We start from the raw sequence: 16314 nt of genomic DNA, 5'->3' as shown, positions 1-16314 counted from the left end.
GCATGACATCATTTTTATTTTGTCTTTAAACAAGACTCTATAGTTGGCAGAATAGACTATGTCCTAGTTTATAGAAAGATATATAAGGAACACATAATAATATATGAGGAAAACATGGCTAAATTTGTATTAGATACAAACTTTTAAAAAATTAATTAGTTCAAGGTTTTTTTCAGTAATGTGTGTACATCCCTTATTACATATTTTAATGTGGACATCCTGTAATTCTTAGACTTTAATATACAATGGATAAGATATGTTTTTAAAACCTTAAATATTTCCCAGTTTTCTAAATATCCACATTTACATGCTTAGCACTTTGGTTTTTAATTATATCAGCTTTAGTCACCAGCATATCAAACAATTAAAACAGGAGGCGTTCTGATCCTTCAAAAAAGGTAGAATTTTAATTCAGTCATTTTAAAAATTTGATTGAACCATGTAGTGTAAGTTTCATTTTCCTCCTTAGATCATCTGCATTATTGTCATTCTAGGGTAGCTTAAAAGGCAAGGTGAAAACAATTTCCCACTGGTCTAGTGAAAGATTTGTTTGAATTCCTTTTTTATTTTTATTTGTTAATAACTATGGTAGCAGTGACATAGCCAGGCTCCAGCAGAGGCTGCTGCCTTGGGTCAGTCACATCTTTTGATGTGGAAACAGCCTCCTTAGGATCAAAAAGAAGCAGTGCAATCTTGGGTTCTGATTTCTGTGCATTTCTCCTGTTAAGAAGTCCCTTTATGAAATAGCTATGGTTCAGAAGGGATTTGGGGGAAATACAGAGCATTTGTTTTTAACACAAGCACTTAGCCTGACACACTTGACTAGCTCTGAGGGACTGAAGAGTCACCAGATGGAGGAACTTGGCAACGTGAGTTATTTAGGGCGGCTTAGAAAAGAACACTGAGGACAGAAACCATTTCGGCTTTACTGAAGTCCTGCTTAGTCCAAAATACTTTCTATCATCTGGGTGAAAAATAGCTCAGAGTGAGTCAAGGAGAGGATAGTAAATAAACAAACACAGAGTAAAGGGCTCAGGAAAGCATACCCAAGATAGGCTGAGATAGAATACCCAATCTGTGTGCCAATATGGCCCTCTGAGTCTTAAGTGAAAAAATGTTTAACTTAGGTCAGCAATTCCATCAGTAGTTTCTATTTTTCTCCAGCCAGAAGCTACCTGACATAAATGCAGTGGAGTCCATCAAAGATTCTTGAAAAGGTAAAACTTCAAAAGAGAACTGACAAAAATTTTATGAAACTTCATTTTGCAGGCGGATTTTAAAAGGCTGAACAGGGGTTGGAGGTAATCCTCCCAAGATGCATCAAAAAGCTTAAACAGGTGAAGGGAAAACACTTCAATCTGAGATTAAAAAGGAATCATTGCTGCTGTCTTGGTTATTTAATATTTTCTCCAATATAAATCATTTAAACTAATTCACATTTGGTTACTCCTGAAATTCACTGCTTTGGAATAAAAAGAGAGAGAAAGACAGACTATCCACTGGCTTTGCTTTATTTCTGTCACTCTGTTCTTATTGTTGTTGTTTTTGTCATTCTTCATAAATATGATATGTGAAATTGTTAGCTTTCAGTTTTCCAAAACTCCTCCTTCTTTTCCCACCATTTTTCTTATCTGAACAATACAAAATATTGAAGCCAGTCTTTGCATTGACTTAGTTAATTAAACCATTTACCTTCAATTTCCTTTTTTTTTTTTAAATGAAGGACTGAAATCAAGGATCAGTTAAAATAATCTTCATTCCTAATCTAAAAACTCTTATTGCCAAGGTTACAACCACAAATGTTTCTATCATAAATTTTTGCAACATCATATAATTAAATACCTATAAAATTCTCATTTATTGATGTAGCTTAATTCCAACACTCCTTACATCCTTGTTAAGGTAATATAGTTTATATTTCAAAACCTCTTAAACTTTTGGGGTGTTTGTCCCAGATGAGTAAAATATGCTGGGCTAGAATTATTATAAATGCCAGTTTTACTTCCTTTTGAAAGATTAGAAAATATAGTTCACGTTTTTTAATCAATCAGTTATCCTCTGCTAACATGTGTCTATTTTTGTAATGCATTACAATGATGTCTTGGAAAAGCTCATTTCAAACATTTCTTATTATCAGGAAAAATCTCAGAAGGACTTTCAGTCTCATAGCTCTTTAGCTATCATTAGATAAAAGGAAAAAAATGCTATATTTTCCCTCGGGTTTTTCCTTTCTTTTTGTTGCTATTGTTGATTGGGTATTTTTCTTTTTGTGGCTTTAGGCATGGAGAACCCTGTTAATTTCAAAAAGTACTGCTTGGTGAGTCAGGTGGCTCAAATGAAGTGACTCAAGGAAGTGAAAAATGTTCATGTTGTGTTTGATGCTTTTGAAATTTTCTATGTCAAGATGGTTTGCCCAAGGACATATTTTCCCACTTTCTGTAAGTTGTTTTGCCACACCTGCCAACTTATTCCTTAGACACATTTCTCTTTATGGTGCTTTTTCAAAATGCTTTGCCTAGTTTAGTTGAAGCTTGTAAACCTCTTACATTTTTTAAAGCTATCACCTTTAACTTGATTTTATTTTAGAGTAAAAAAGTGATATATCACTTGATATATTTCAGATGTTATTAAGCAAAAATTTTGTGCTTCCCTCATGACCATATGAGCTCACTCATCGAATCGTTGCATTTGGAAAAACAAATGATTATCATAGGATTTTTCTTTCTTCCTTTCTTCTTTTTTAAAAATTTACCCTTAAGAGATATAAGTCAATTATCTTTTAAGTTTTTAACCTTTAACAAAGTATACTTTATTTCCTGTGGTAAGACAGTGTTTTCTGTATTTTGCCTTTCATAGACATCATACATTTTTACTGTAGAGGAGAAAGTATAGCATTTATTTACTGCCTACTCTATGGCAGGCACCATGAATGATTTAAAATATATATTCTCATTAAATACTAAGGCTATCATATATTAAGTCTATTTAATAATTAGAAATCTAAGGTATTAAACATGTAAGCCAATTTTCCAAAGTCATAGAATTAGTGTCAGGGACAAATCTTTATTTCAAGTGTACATAATTGCCAAAAGTATATTATTTTCTTGACTTTATATTATTACTGATGTGGTTCGACCTATATAATACTAAGCATGAAATGACTACGTAAGAAATTCTCCTGAACTCCAAGACTCAAAGGGAGTAGGTACTTAGTGGTGATACAGAGAAGTGATGTTATGCTTTGGTGAAGTAACTTTCTCAGCTTAGACAAAAACAAGAAACTGATTCTTCTCATTAAAATCTTATTTAAACATTTTCTTCTTATACCAAATCACCACAAAGAAGACACACATAAATATCAAGAAGATGCAGAAAAGAAAGCATTTGAATAAAGCAGAATTCAATTTCTATGTAAATAGTCATTCTAGGGGCAATAAGTGAAACAAGTACAGTGGATCCTCACTTTCCATTGATTCTGTATTTGAGAATTTCCCTTTTCACTAAAATTTCTGTGTGACCCCGCCTTGCCAGATCAGTACTCGTGGGATTAACATATTGGGATTGGGATTGACATATACACACTACTATGTATAAAATAGATAACCAACAGGGATCTACTGTATAACACAGGGAACTATACTCAATTTTTTTTAATAACCTATAAGGGAAAAGAATTTGAAAAGGAATGTATATATATATAACTGAATCACTGCACTGTACACCTGAAGCTGACACAATATTGTAAATCAACTTTACTCCAATTAAAAAAAAAAGTAAAAGTTAAAAACAGAAACAAAAACAACAACAACAACAAAATACTCATGGTGTTTTCTGGTCATTTGGAGACATTTACAGAATGGCAAAAGTTCAAATTACTCAACACATATTTACAGCTGATCTCAAACAAGATGATGGCTTACCTTCTTGCTTTAGCTCTCAAACTGTAAGCAAGTGTCCTTTTTGTGGTCTATTTAAGTGTCACAGTTCTTCCATTTTTGTGCTTTTTGTTGATTACTTCACTTTTTTAATTGCTCCTGAGGGTAGTATCAAAGTGCTGTCCATCGTCACTAAGTGCAGGAAAGATCTGATGTACCTTCCGGAGAAAATACATGTCTTAGATGAGCTAAATTCAGGCATGAGTTATGGTGCTATTGGCTGTGAGTTCAGTGTTAATAAATCAACACTATATTAAATAAGATGTCTTTAAAAGAAACAAACATAAAACAAATTTATGTGTTGATTTGTTGACAAAAATGTTAGGACTAGGAGCTTGCAGGAACCTAATTCTGTATTTCTCCTAGGAACAATGGTTCAGTATTCACTAATTCAGTTTTTGCAGAGACTTTATAGAACATAACTACTGGGAATAACAAAAATTTACTATAGTTGGCATTCTTCCAAAACATCAAGTGGGTAAATGTAGGTTTAAATGTACGATAATAAAGAACTAGAACTTTGAGATTATTCATCCTTTCAGTCCCCAAACAAGTGCATTCTATAAGTTGTAATACAGTCTAAAAAAGAGAAAATACTACACAAGTTAAAAAAAAAAGGAAAATATAAATATCAGCAGAACTTGAAGGAGGAAAATTCCAAACCAGATCAGCAGCTAAATAATGATATCATGACCTAATTACTCAGTGTCTTTTCCCTTCTATCTTCTTTTCCCCCTCCTCCTCTATCCTTTTCCCCATCTCACAGCATCAGTATATATCAGAACTTGTTGATTATTCCTTGATAATGTTCCTTTTTTTAATACTTTGTCCTACTGTATATAAGTTAGTCTTTATTATTTCACATGCATATTATTAAAATAGTTTCTTGCCTTAAATATTCAATTAAAAATCACCCTGTATCTCTTCTCAAATTATTTGTTTACTGTGGGTAAGAAACTTAAATACCTTGAACATGTTTTTTGAGGACATACACAAAAATCAAATGTGTGCACATCTACATATTTGTAAAATGCCATCTTGTATATGTTACTCATTTGATAAGAAATCTTAATGATTTACCAGTGCATGCAGAATGATCCCCAAATCAGTTGAATGTGTTTGTCAAGTGCAGAATAAATTGTGTCCTTGGTGATGATGAGCCAGATTCTCCAAATAGTTGCCTATGCTATATGGAAACTCCTATGTGGTATCATTGTGGGATGTCAGGAAGCCACAATTATCTAGAGGGGAGCGCTATGCTGACAATAATAGAAACTAAACGAATGGCAACTATGTTTTAAAATGAAAGACTAGAAACACTTGGGCAAAACCAAATTTAGTTTAGATAATCTGTTATGAAATATTAACTAGAATATCTGAGTCAAAATTGAAAATTCAGTCCTTCATCAAGATATTTCATAATTTACTTCATATCTTCAAGTCCCTGCCTCCTGCAAATGGAAGCACTGCAAGAGAGAAACACATACTGTCATAAGATTCATACAAACCCCAAACTAAATAAAAGCCTAAGTGAAATATATTAGAAGTCCTGTTCCCATTGGCAGTAATTAGCCTGTTTGTCCATTTTTCCCAGGGAGAGACACTGAATTTTGTGATTATTTATGACAGTCACATCTTACATGAACTATTGCAATTTTTCCATTTAATCTTTAAAGTAACTCAGTTAAACTTATATTCATTTTAAAGATTTGGAAACTCAGGTTTAGAGGTGTTAAGTGACATAGCTGGTAAGAGGAAAATTAATGGTTAAATTCAGCTTAGTCGCTTCCACAGATCACAATTTACCAAACTTCTTTTCCAAAGTAGAAAGTAACATTTTTGAAGCCTAGTGGTATAGTGAAAAACCACATGACCCTAGATAATCCCACAGATGACACTGTATTATGGAAAACATGTACTTGAATTTATTTCATCCTTTGCTTTCAGAAGCAGGAATTATCATAGATTAAAAATGTGACCTGTATTGAATACTAAAACCTATTTTTCTTTATAATAGATAAACACAAAATATCAGTGCAGAGTGTTTTGTATCTACATTTATGTTACATACTTCTTAGGAAACTCTATAATCGTTCATAAATCCTGGAACATTACTTAACTGCTTGGTAAAATCAAGGTTACTATTTCCTTTCCATGCTTGATACAGTTTTCACAGTTAAACATTGAGTAATTAGGATCCTGATTTTTTTAAATAGATTTTTTTACGTAGTAAAATAAGCTCATGCAATCAAAATATAGGATGAAATAAACAGATATGATATTTTTCTGAGTATATTTTTAACATAAAATGTTTCTCAAAGATGTCTGTTTTACTACTTGTAAAAAAGGAATAAAAATAAGAAACATTTCTAATTATATTATCGGTTAGCATATGCACAATATAAAACAGTCATTAAAAGTCAGAGACAGAAAAATGTAAAAATATGACCATGACTATTGGTCTTACTTATTCAAAATATTTTAAATGTTAGTCTTTTGTTTCTTTCAAAATTATTTGTTTATATGTATATAAATATTCTATTAATGTTTTATATTTCATACCATCTGAATTTCACATCAGGAATTTGTATTCATTTCATATTTTCTTATATTCAAGTTGACATTCTTTAAATATACATATTAATTTAACAGTGTGATTTGGTAATACATAACTATTTACACTGTCTCATTTATCAGACAATCTGATCTCTACTCCATATCCGTATCTATTTTTCCCAAATAAAATTCCTCATTATTTTTATAACACGTCATGGTTATAACAGTTGTTATTTACCATTAGGCTAAATGGACCTAACTTGTATATCACCTTTTATGATCTAGTCTCAAATCACATGGTGACTTAATCTTCTAGTGGAGGCCGTCACAAAGGCCCACTCAGATTCATGAGGAGAAGGCATAGATTCTTCACCTTGATAGGAAGGTGGTAAGTTTCTTGAAGTTCATGTGGAATATAGCCATTATCAGAAAATACATTCTGCCGCAGCTGCCTTCCTACTAAATGGGACGACAGAGATCAGCTGTAATTGAATAAGGGTGTCTAAGTGTTGTTGTTTTCTTGTTTTCCTTTTTTTGTTTTTCTGGTTTTTTTTAGTGTGGTTCTTAGTTCCTAGCTGTTGGGCCATAGTATATTTTCTTCATTTGCTCTCTCCTAGCATTTTCGTTTCTGTAGGCCTGTGATTTTCAAACCTCCTGTATCCTAGTGAATTAATTAAATTACTACATATTTGAAAGTTCAATATGACTATTTTAAAAATATTTTCAATCAGAGTATAATTCCCACAATTTTACTGTTCCATGTGATTTAATCAATTTTCAAGGATTTTTCCATATTTAGTATAGTCCATAATCCGCTAAAAATTGTTTTCTTAAAATTGCTGTCTGCGGTTTGACAAATGTGTGTACATTATATACAAAAAGCATATGATTATTGATGGTAAATATATCTGAATGTATCATCTAACCAATCCCTTAAATCAACAGGTTATTAAAATAAAATATTAATATACTAAACTAGTTGCAAAATGTTGCCTAGCTAGTTAATAGAAGAAAAAGAAAGCATTAATTAAGCACCTATTTTTGTTACAGGGTCTGTGCTGCAAGCTGTGAACATAAATAACACATAAATACTCTTTATTCCCTTCCTTCCTTCCTTCCTTCTTTCCTTCCTTTCTTCTTTCCTTCCTTCTTCCCTCCCTCCCTCTTTTCTCCTCTTTCTTTCTTTCTTTTCTTTCTTTTTCTGCCTTTCTTTCTTTTCTTTCTTTCTCTCGTTCCTTCTTTCTTCATTCATTCATTCATTCAACAAGTATTTCTCTACTGCGTACTATTTGCCAGGTGCTCTCCTGGACACTCAGAATATAGCAATGGATAATATACACAATATTCTCTGTTCAAATGGAGTGTATACATTTTAATAAATTAGAAAAAATACACATATACAGATTTTTTCATGATAAGTGCCATGAGGTAAATGGAGTAATATAAAACAGAAGATGATAAGGGGAAGCAATAGGGTGTGGGGGGACAATGGAGATTTTTATCCTTATGAACCTTATGTTCTTATGGGAACAAACACATGATAGATAATTTTTGTGTAGTATGGTTGGTGTAGGTATATTTGGTTTATCACAGAAGCATACGAGACACAAAGAGCTAATTATGCTATTTTATACGTTAACTTTTATCAGCTTCAATGTATTTATCTGTAAAATAATATATCTATCCTAACTTTCCATAATAATATTCCATCTTAAATATATATGTGACTAATTATAAAATAATTATTTGTTATTTAAGTTCTTAAAATGCAAAGTCTTAAGTACCAATGTCTTCGATACCAGGGTTTTTTGCAAGGTAGCTTAAAATAATCAGCACTTTATAGTTTTTAAAAATGCTAGATTATATTTTATTTAGTAGCAAGGAATTGTATCACAATACAACATTTTCTATTGTTTACTAGAAATAAAGTCATTCTGAATTTCCAATTGCACTTAATGCTAACATCTAAAATCATTTCCTGAATATTAAACCAGTTCTTTTCTAAAGGCAGTAGTATACTACTGTACTAGAAAAAATGAATTTTTATTCTGTCACCCCTCTTTGGAAGATTTTCTTATACTAGAAAAAACAAGCAATCATAAATATAATTTTCTATGAGCATAATGTAGGTGATAATTTATAAGCACCTTTGAAATTTTTCTTCAAATTTGTCTGTTGATTATACTCTCATTTGTATGACATTGCTGTGTGAAATTATTTTTATATATACTTTTATAATAATAAAACTTTAAACAAAAGTAGTAAATTAACATAAGCACTGATATATAAAAAGGTAATTCTCAGTCTGTGCATACATGAGAAAAATTGTTTATTAATGCTTCCTTTGCAGATTATAGTTGAATAGATAATAAAAATTAATAACATATTTCCTTCTAGTTCTGCTGGTGAAACAAAGTACTTATGACGAATCTAAATGTGCAGCACTGGTGCTATTTTAGATAAGTTAGCCTAGATCTATTTTGATAATTTATATTAACCATCTATTTATTTTCGGTTCTATTCATTGTGTTATACATAATTGACTAAAGAGAAGGACTAGTTCACTGCTTGCAGAAGGACAAACTATTGTTTGGAAACTTCAATCATGAAAGGAAAAATATTTGGACAAATGATAAATGCGTATAGGACTTTACAAAATTTATGTACACGATTCATTTATTAATAATTCCATACATGCTTTTTTATTTATAAAAATTCCAAACCAATATATTTTGAGGCAAAGCCTTTTGAACAGTCACAAATAGTTGTTTCATGTTCTCTATGTTTAAGCCCTGAGGGAAATACAGAAAGATACATATTTTTTTCCTTTTAAGGTATGAATTCTCCAGTTGAGGTAAGGCATAGTACAATTATTAGCAAGGCTTTTAAAGTTAGAGGGATCTGCAAAGAGTCAAGTTTTGGGAAAGTCACTTCACTTCTCTGAATTTTTGTTTTCTCATCTATAAAATGGGGATAATCATAACTATTTTACAGTGCTATGGGAAGTAAATTGATAATCACTATGCCTAATATTTAATAATTGCTTAAAAAGTGTTTTATATTATAAGCCATTGTTGTTGTTATTAACACTGGATGTTCTACAATCCAAAACAAATTTAAATTTAGCATAACAATACAATTTTTCTGTAAGAGGCAGAGAAGATGGCTATCAAATATTGAGTGTTAACTGTGTTTTAAAATATAACCCGCTGAGGAGTCAATTGGAAATGTCATTTTACATTAAGCACAAGTATTTGCAGTGATGATGATTATGGTTATTTGGCCTAAGAATCAAACCAAAGATGGCTTTTAATCTAGAAAGAAATGAAACATTTTTGGAGATTATTCTCTTTATCCATTATTGTTCCTTGACCATATTGTATGTATTTGCATGTTGGAGGATAAAAAGAAAAGAAAAAAGCTTGAAAAGGGACAGAGTAAAGATGATTGTTCTTACATATATTTAGAAACCACTGGTTCAGGAAGGAACAGACTCATATACAGAGATGTTAGTATGGACTCAATGACTTTTCACTTCAGGAAAATCAGTAGTTAAACCATTTTTTTTCTCTCTGTATGGAAAGGCGTTTTTCAACTTGTCTAATTGATTAACAGCCTGAAAATAATGGAACTACATAAGCTCCAACTTTCTACTTCTGTAGAAAAGCTGGCTAAAGTTACTGTGGCATAAACATTTTTTGCCTGGCAGTTTATTGCACTCCATGGGCCATTTGAAACAATGAAATGATGACAAAGATGTAAAATAATAGAAGGATAGTTTGTTCAGTTTATGAACCTATGTAAATTACATAAATAGCAATGCTTCTCAAACCTTGTATTTATGAATCAACTGGAGAGGATGCTCAAATGCAGTAGGGGTAAAATGTACTTCCCTGGTGGCGCAGTGGTTGAGACTCCACGCTCCCAATGTAGGGGGCCCAGGTTCGATCCCTGGTCTAGGGAACTAGATCCCACAACTAGATGCCACAACTAAGAGTTCTCATGCCACAACTAAGGAGCCCGTGAGCTGCAACTAAGGGGCCCACCTGCCACAACTAAGACCTGGCACAACCAAATAAGTAAATATTAAAATAAATAAATAAATAAAATGCAGTAGGTATGGTTTGGGACCTGAAAAATGTGCATTTCTTACAAGTTCCCAGTTGGTGTGGATGCTGCAGGTCTGTGAACCAATATTTTGATCAGCAAAACTTAGAAGATACTATCAAGAAGTAGAATCAGATTAGTCTGAGCCCAGTCTGAGCCCCAGTATTCTTTTCATGTTTAAATACTTAGAATAAATATATTCTTACCTTATTCTCAGATTCTCTTTTTTTAATCATTTACATTGTGTTTTTTTTTTTTTAGTTTTTGTATTTCTTAATTAAAAAAAAAAAGTAACCTAAAGTTGGTAACCTCCTGGGTTGCTAAAGATAATGGTAAGTGAACCACATTACCAAGCACATTAACCAAGCACATCAACCAAGTGTATTTTAGAGTAAAAGTTATATGTAGCTGCCTCAAACACATTTTGGAATAAGCAGAACCTTATGTAATAAATAGAGTTACTTGCTGCATTTTTAACTAATTCAAATACACGTTTCTACTCTATTTTAAGAAAATCTGTGGTGGTGTTTTAAATCCTACTAATTGACAGAGTTTGGAAGAATCAATGATACAGCTGAGCTGGAATTTGAGGAAAGACCATAAAAATAAGCAGTTATGTCCCAGAAGAAGCTAATCTATAAAATGAATGCTTGGTCATGGTTTCCAGACATTTCAGTTCTAGGTCTTCTGCCAAATAGGCAATTGACAGTAGGGTTGTTTAGGTGGTATTTTTTCTTATTTTAGGACAAGGAAGCCTAGGCTTAAATACATTAAATTGTTTTTCCAAGTTCCCAAAGCTAGAAAGAACAAAGTTAGGATTCAAATCCAGGTTGCCTAATTCCAAGTCCCTCATTCTTTTGACAAATGTACCTGAGGTTATTAGAGAGACTTCCGATACACTGATGCATTGAATTAGGCATTGGTAGCTTCCAATCTGATTTCTGTGAATAATTTGGGGCCAAAGTTTGTGCTTGTTTTAGGTATATTTCCTAAAGTTCCACCTTCTGACACAACTCTTTATTTCTCTTAATATGTGACCATTTGAATAATATAATTTATTTTTTACCAAAGCATTTTAATTTTATAGCCCTTTTATTGCATCCCACATCAAATCTTGGTAAATTTAATATTGGTTAGTAAATATTTGTTTTCAATTTTGTCTTCACAAGCAAGGTATATAATAATACATTTCCCTGAATTCTTGATCTCCTTTTGTACTATCCATAACAAATCAGTATTAACAAAGATAACTTTTAACTTCAAATGAAGTGAAAATTTAAAATAAATTCATTTTCTTTATATTTCATAATGCATCAGAACATTTTTGGAGTATTTAAAGACAATAACAATTCTAAGAATATTTTATCCCCCTTAGGTAATATATATGTATTTCATATATCTCAAAGTAACATAATAGTTTGCCTTCTCCTTTTATATCACATTAACAGTAATTGAATCAGATATATGAATATTAAAATTCCACCCATTTATCAGTGTTCACAGTGATGGATTTTCCCCTTCCTCTCACAATGTAGAAACTTAGTGAAAAAGAAACTTTGCTGCAATGCAACAGAGCTCTACTTTCTTTTTTTTTTTTTTTTTTTTCCGTTTGTTCAAAAGGGATTTTATTCAAAGATCTCATTCTCTAATGTGGAAAGGAAGAATATAATAGTCATTTCCCACATATCTGACCCAGAGAATTAAAAAGTTGATCTTTAGTGTGCAGTCAGGAAAAGAAAAAAAAAAAAATCTGTAGTCATTAGCAAAGCCAAAACCATTCGGAATTCATGCGTTTTTACATTGTAATTGGAGTCGTGACCTTAGCAAAAAGTCAGAGATAAATTATTGACTTTCATCCATGGAAAATGTTGGCTTCTAATACAGAAATTTCTAAGTAAGTATCGGCTATCTTCAAATGCCCGTTTTCTCTAGCAGCGGCATTAGCCCTGCTAGAAGTGTTCCTTAATGTGGTCTAATTGACAGCCTGAATGTGAGGCCGAGAAACCTCATCGCCCCTTATGCTAACCATCAGGGCCGCTGTCCCTGGACAGAGAATAGTTGACGGTTTCAATTACACCAAGATCATAAGATCATTGGCTGTTTACTTTTCAAATGATCACGATCACGTTTCCAAAGGTTCATTCTTGTCACTTTATATGGGAAGTCATCACTTACATATGAGAGTAAGACAAGAAAGAACTTAGTCTTTTTATGAAGCTAAAAAATCTCTAGAGAAATTAAGAACTTGATAAACTTATATCATGTGAGAAAACAGGAATCACATAAGTTATCATTGTCTATTTGGGGCAGCCCACAATTATATTTGATTAGGAAAACATATTTTAACCATAGTAAGATTTTCATTTTTACTGTATCCACCCTATTTGTATATCTACTTATGAATAAAAAATTAGTTTTTAAGAAGGCAGCTTTTTCAAAGGTAGTAATCTCTTTTTACAGAAATTAAGATACTTTAAAATTTTCTATATTATTGGATATATACATATAAATTAAACCCTAAAATTAAAAATTTAAACATAAGGTTTGAAAAATTTATGAGAAACATTTTAAAATAACCTTCATATTCTCTTTTTAGTTCAGTCTTTTTATCATATTATATTGGCAAAAATTTTTATATTGTTTTAATTAAGCATTGTAGATTTTCTTAGTCATCACCAACAGGTAGTCGGGGAAATCTCACTTTGTATATGGGGAGAGAGGTCGATAATTTGTTTATTTCATATGATGAATTCTTTATGAGTTTGTTTATTTCATATGATGAATTTCTTTATAAAACACAAGTAATGTACTTCTAGTTGAAAAAACATGTATCACAGTCTAAATTTAGAGTGCCATCTAGTGATGAATAAGAGTTCCATCAGCTATAGAACTTAGGAAATATTACTGCTTGTATAATGTTAACTTCAGTATAGATTTCTGTTTTAACCTGGGCAATATGACTTAGCATATTCAATATTAATCTAGTGGACAACATGATAACTTAATGAACTCTAAATTGGGAGACATTTTAATTTAAAAATGATTTAAAATACATGCAGTATGTTTAAACTTAGCAACAGAGAAATTATTTTCATGTAGATTAAGAATGAAATAGATTGCACTGGCATTTACACTAAAATATTTGCAGTTAATTAACACTCACTGACCATACTCAAGGTTACTAAAGGTCCCCCCAAAATGTTTGTTGATGGATTAAATCAGAGAACAAATAAAGAATAAATGTTTCAAAACATATTATTTCAAATCTGTATAAAGCAGTAACAACAACAATTTTAAAAATAAAACTCCTATTTTACACAATTGGTCAGCTTTGAGTATTTTCTCCTTTTACTGAGTGATTGATTTTTTTCTAGAGTATTCAGTCTTTAAAATTAAACATAATAATTTATGAAAAGGAAAGCAAGGAACACAAAAGTTGGCAAAGGAAAGGAAAGATAAGGAAAGGAAGAAAAGGGAAATGAGAATGAAATAAAGATTAAGGAAGAGAGAGCAGGAAAAGGCAGGGAAGGGAAGACAGCTTTATTGATGATCTGCTCTGTGACAGCTACTGTAACAGATGCTATAACACATATAACTCCATTTCTTTCCACCCTTTTTAGTAGGAGGGCAACTGAGACTTGGTTAGGTCAAGTAACCTACTCAACTGCTTCAAAATTTTATTTTTTATATTAATCTGATTATTCTTTGCAAGTGTTAAATATTGTTCACCTTCAAAATCTATACCATAAATGTTTTAACAAAGCAGTTGTAACAATGTTTTGCAAGTTTTACTTATTTAGAGATCTAGATTAGTTTCCAGAAGATCTACATTCAGATCATAAGATTATTTATTTACTTTTCATGGGATTTTGGCAATTTACTAAAGCATTTGGGAAAAATAACAAAGGTGAGAATTTTCAACGACGTCTACTTCAGATCTAGTTTACCATATTAAATTAGTATTTAAGCTCATTCATTGTGGTATGGCTGGCCTCATGTTGCTTGCTTATGATATTTATCCACAAACAAAATGATTCTTTTGCTATAGATTAAAATCAATGAACCAACCAAAGAAACCAAAAAGCAGGTAAATCACCCCGAAAGAGTCAGGACTGGTTCACCTTTAAGCTATAGGATCCTCCAGTAACCAGTGTCTTCCCTTTATAATCGCTCAAGTTATTATGGGGAAAAGAACAGCAGGTTTCAGAGGACTTCTATGGTTCTAAGGGACTCTGTGGCCCCTTGATCCCACTTGACCCAGTAGCTGTGTTCTAAATCAGAATTCTGCCATAATCACTGATTTTAAGGCTCCCCAATTATACTCATTCATGGATTCTGTTCAATGTAGAAGGCATTTTTCTTAACCAAATTAACATTTTTTAAATAAATCACATGGATTCACATTATGTCCTAAATGAAAAAATAATCTTTTATTTTTAAAGAGTTCCTTTATCTGACCAAGTTTCTGAAAGAATAATATAGTTGATGCTTTCAGGGCAGTTTCTTGAAGGGTACTGATATGGGATCTATTATATGCCAGAAAAAATGGCTTCAACTCCTATCAAGCCAGATAGCATTGTTCTAATTTAGTATCAACTTCAATGTGATGATATTTCTCTGGAGATTTGCCAATAACCTTCTGTCATCATAGGAAGTGACTTTGGCTCAGGCATTTAGTCAGGGAGCAAGTCACAGGGGACATTCCAAAATGAGCAAGGCAGTCTCTGCCTTCAAGGATATGGAGACTTTTCTGCAGACTATTAGTTTGTTCGTTTCACCTTGAGAAAAGGAAAAAGGAAGGTCATGCTAAATATGTTTTGTCTTAGAATGCACTGTTTTCAGTAAATGAATCAGGGATAACTTGTAATTGTCAGTAAAAATTGGTCTTGAGCAAATTTTATTCCCTAGCAATAGTTGATATTTGCTGTCTTTCAGTTCTCATTTCTAACTCTAATTTCCTTTTGGAAAATCACTGCTTCCCAATTTCTGTAACCTTGACAGAGTTGTAAATCTTGGTGCCTATCCTTACAGTGCAGAACCTTAGGGGAGTCCCCAGAAGGTTCTTCTATTGGATCAACTTTTTTCCAACCTTTTCCTCCACTTCCAGGAGATAATTAACACTTAGTCAATCAGATGCTCTAGCTAAGGATCCTAAACGTTTACCACGTAACTGTGAACAGAAAAAAGGAAATGGCTTTGAGTTCAATCTTTGCAAACAAGAAACTCTGAACAAGCTTTCCCTCTCAACTGCATGATCATGACTCCTTACTAATCACACAGTTGGGTTTTTTTAACTTAATTATTTATTTATTTTTGGCTGTGTTGGGTCTTCATTGCAGTGCACGGGCTTCTCATCGTGGTGGCTTCTCTTGTCGTGGAGCACTGGCTCTAGGCGCGTGTGCTTCAGTAGTTGTGGCTCGAAGGTTGTAGAGCACAGGCTCAGCAGTTGTGGCACATGGGCTCAGTTGCTCCACAGTATGTGGGATCTTCCCGGACCTGGGCTCGAACCTGTGTCCTCTGCATTGGCAGGCAGATTCTTAACCACTGCGCCACCAGAGAAGTCCCAGTAATCACACAGTTTTAACATGAGCATTGAGACTTGGGAATGAATATTTAATCAGAAAATAACTCACTAGAACCCATGGAACCTCACTTTGAATAATTTGTAGAGTTCCTGGAAGCAGGCGATACATCTTCTAAGGGAAGGGAATGGATA

Source organism: Eubalaena glacialis, chromosome 16 (genome assembly GCF_028564815.1).
Source record: "Eubalaena glacialis isolate mEubGla1 chromosome 16, mEubGla1.1.hap2.+ XY, whole genome shotgun sequence".
NCBI classification, from domain to species: domain Eukaryota; kingdom Metazoa; phylum Chordata; class Mammalia; order Artiodactyla; family Balaenidae; genus Eubalaena; species Eubalaena glacialis.
Note: the sequence above shows the minus strand (reverse complement) of the source record.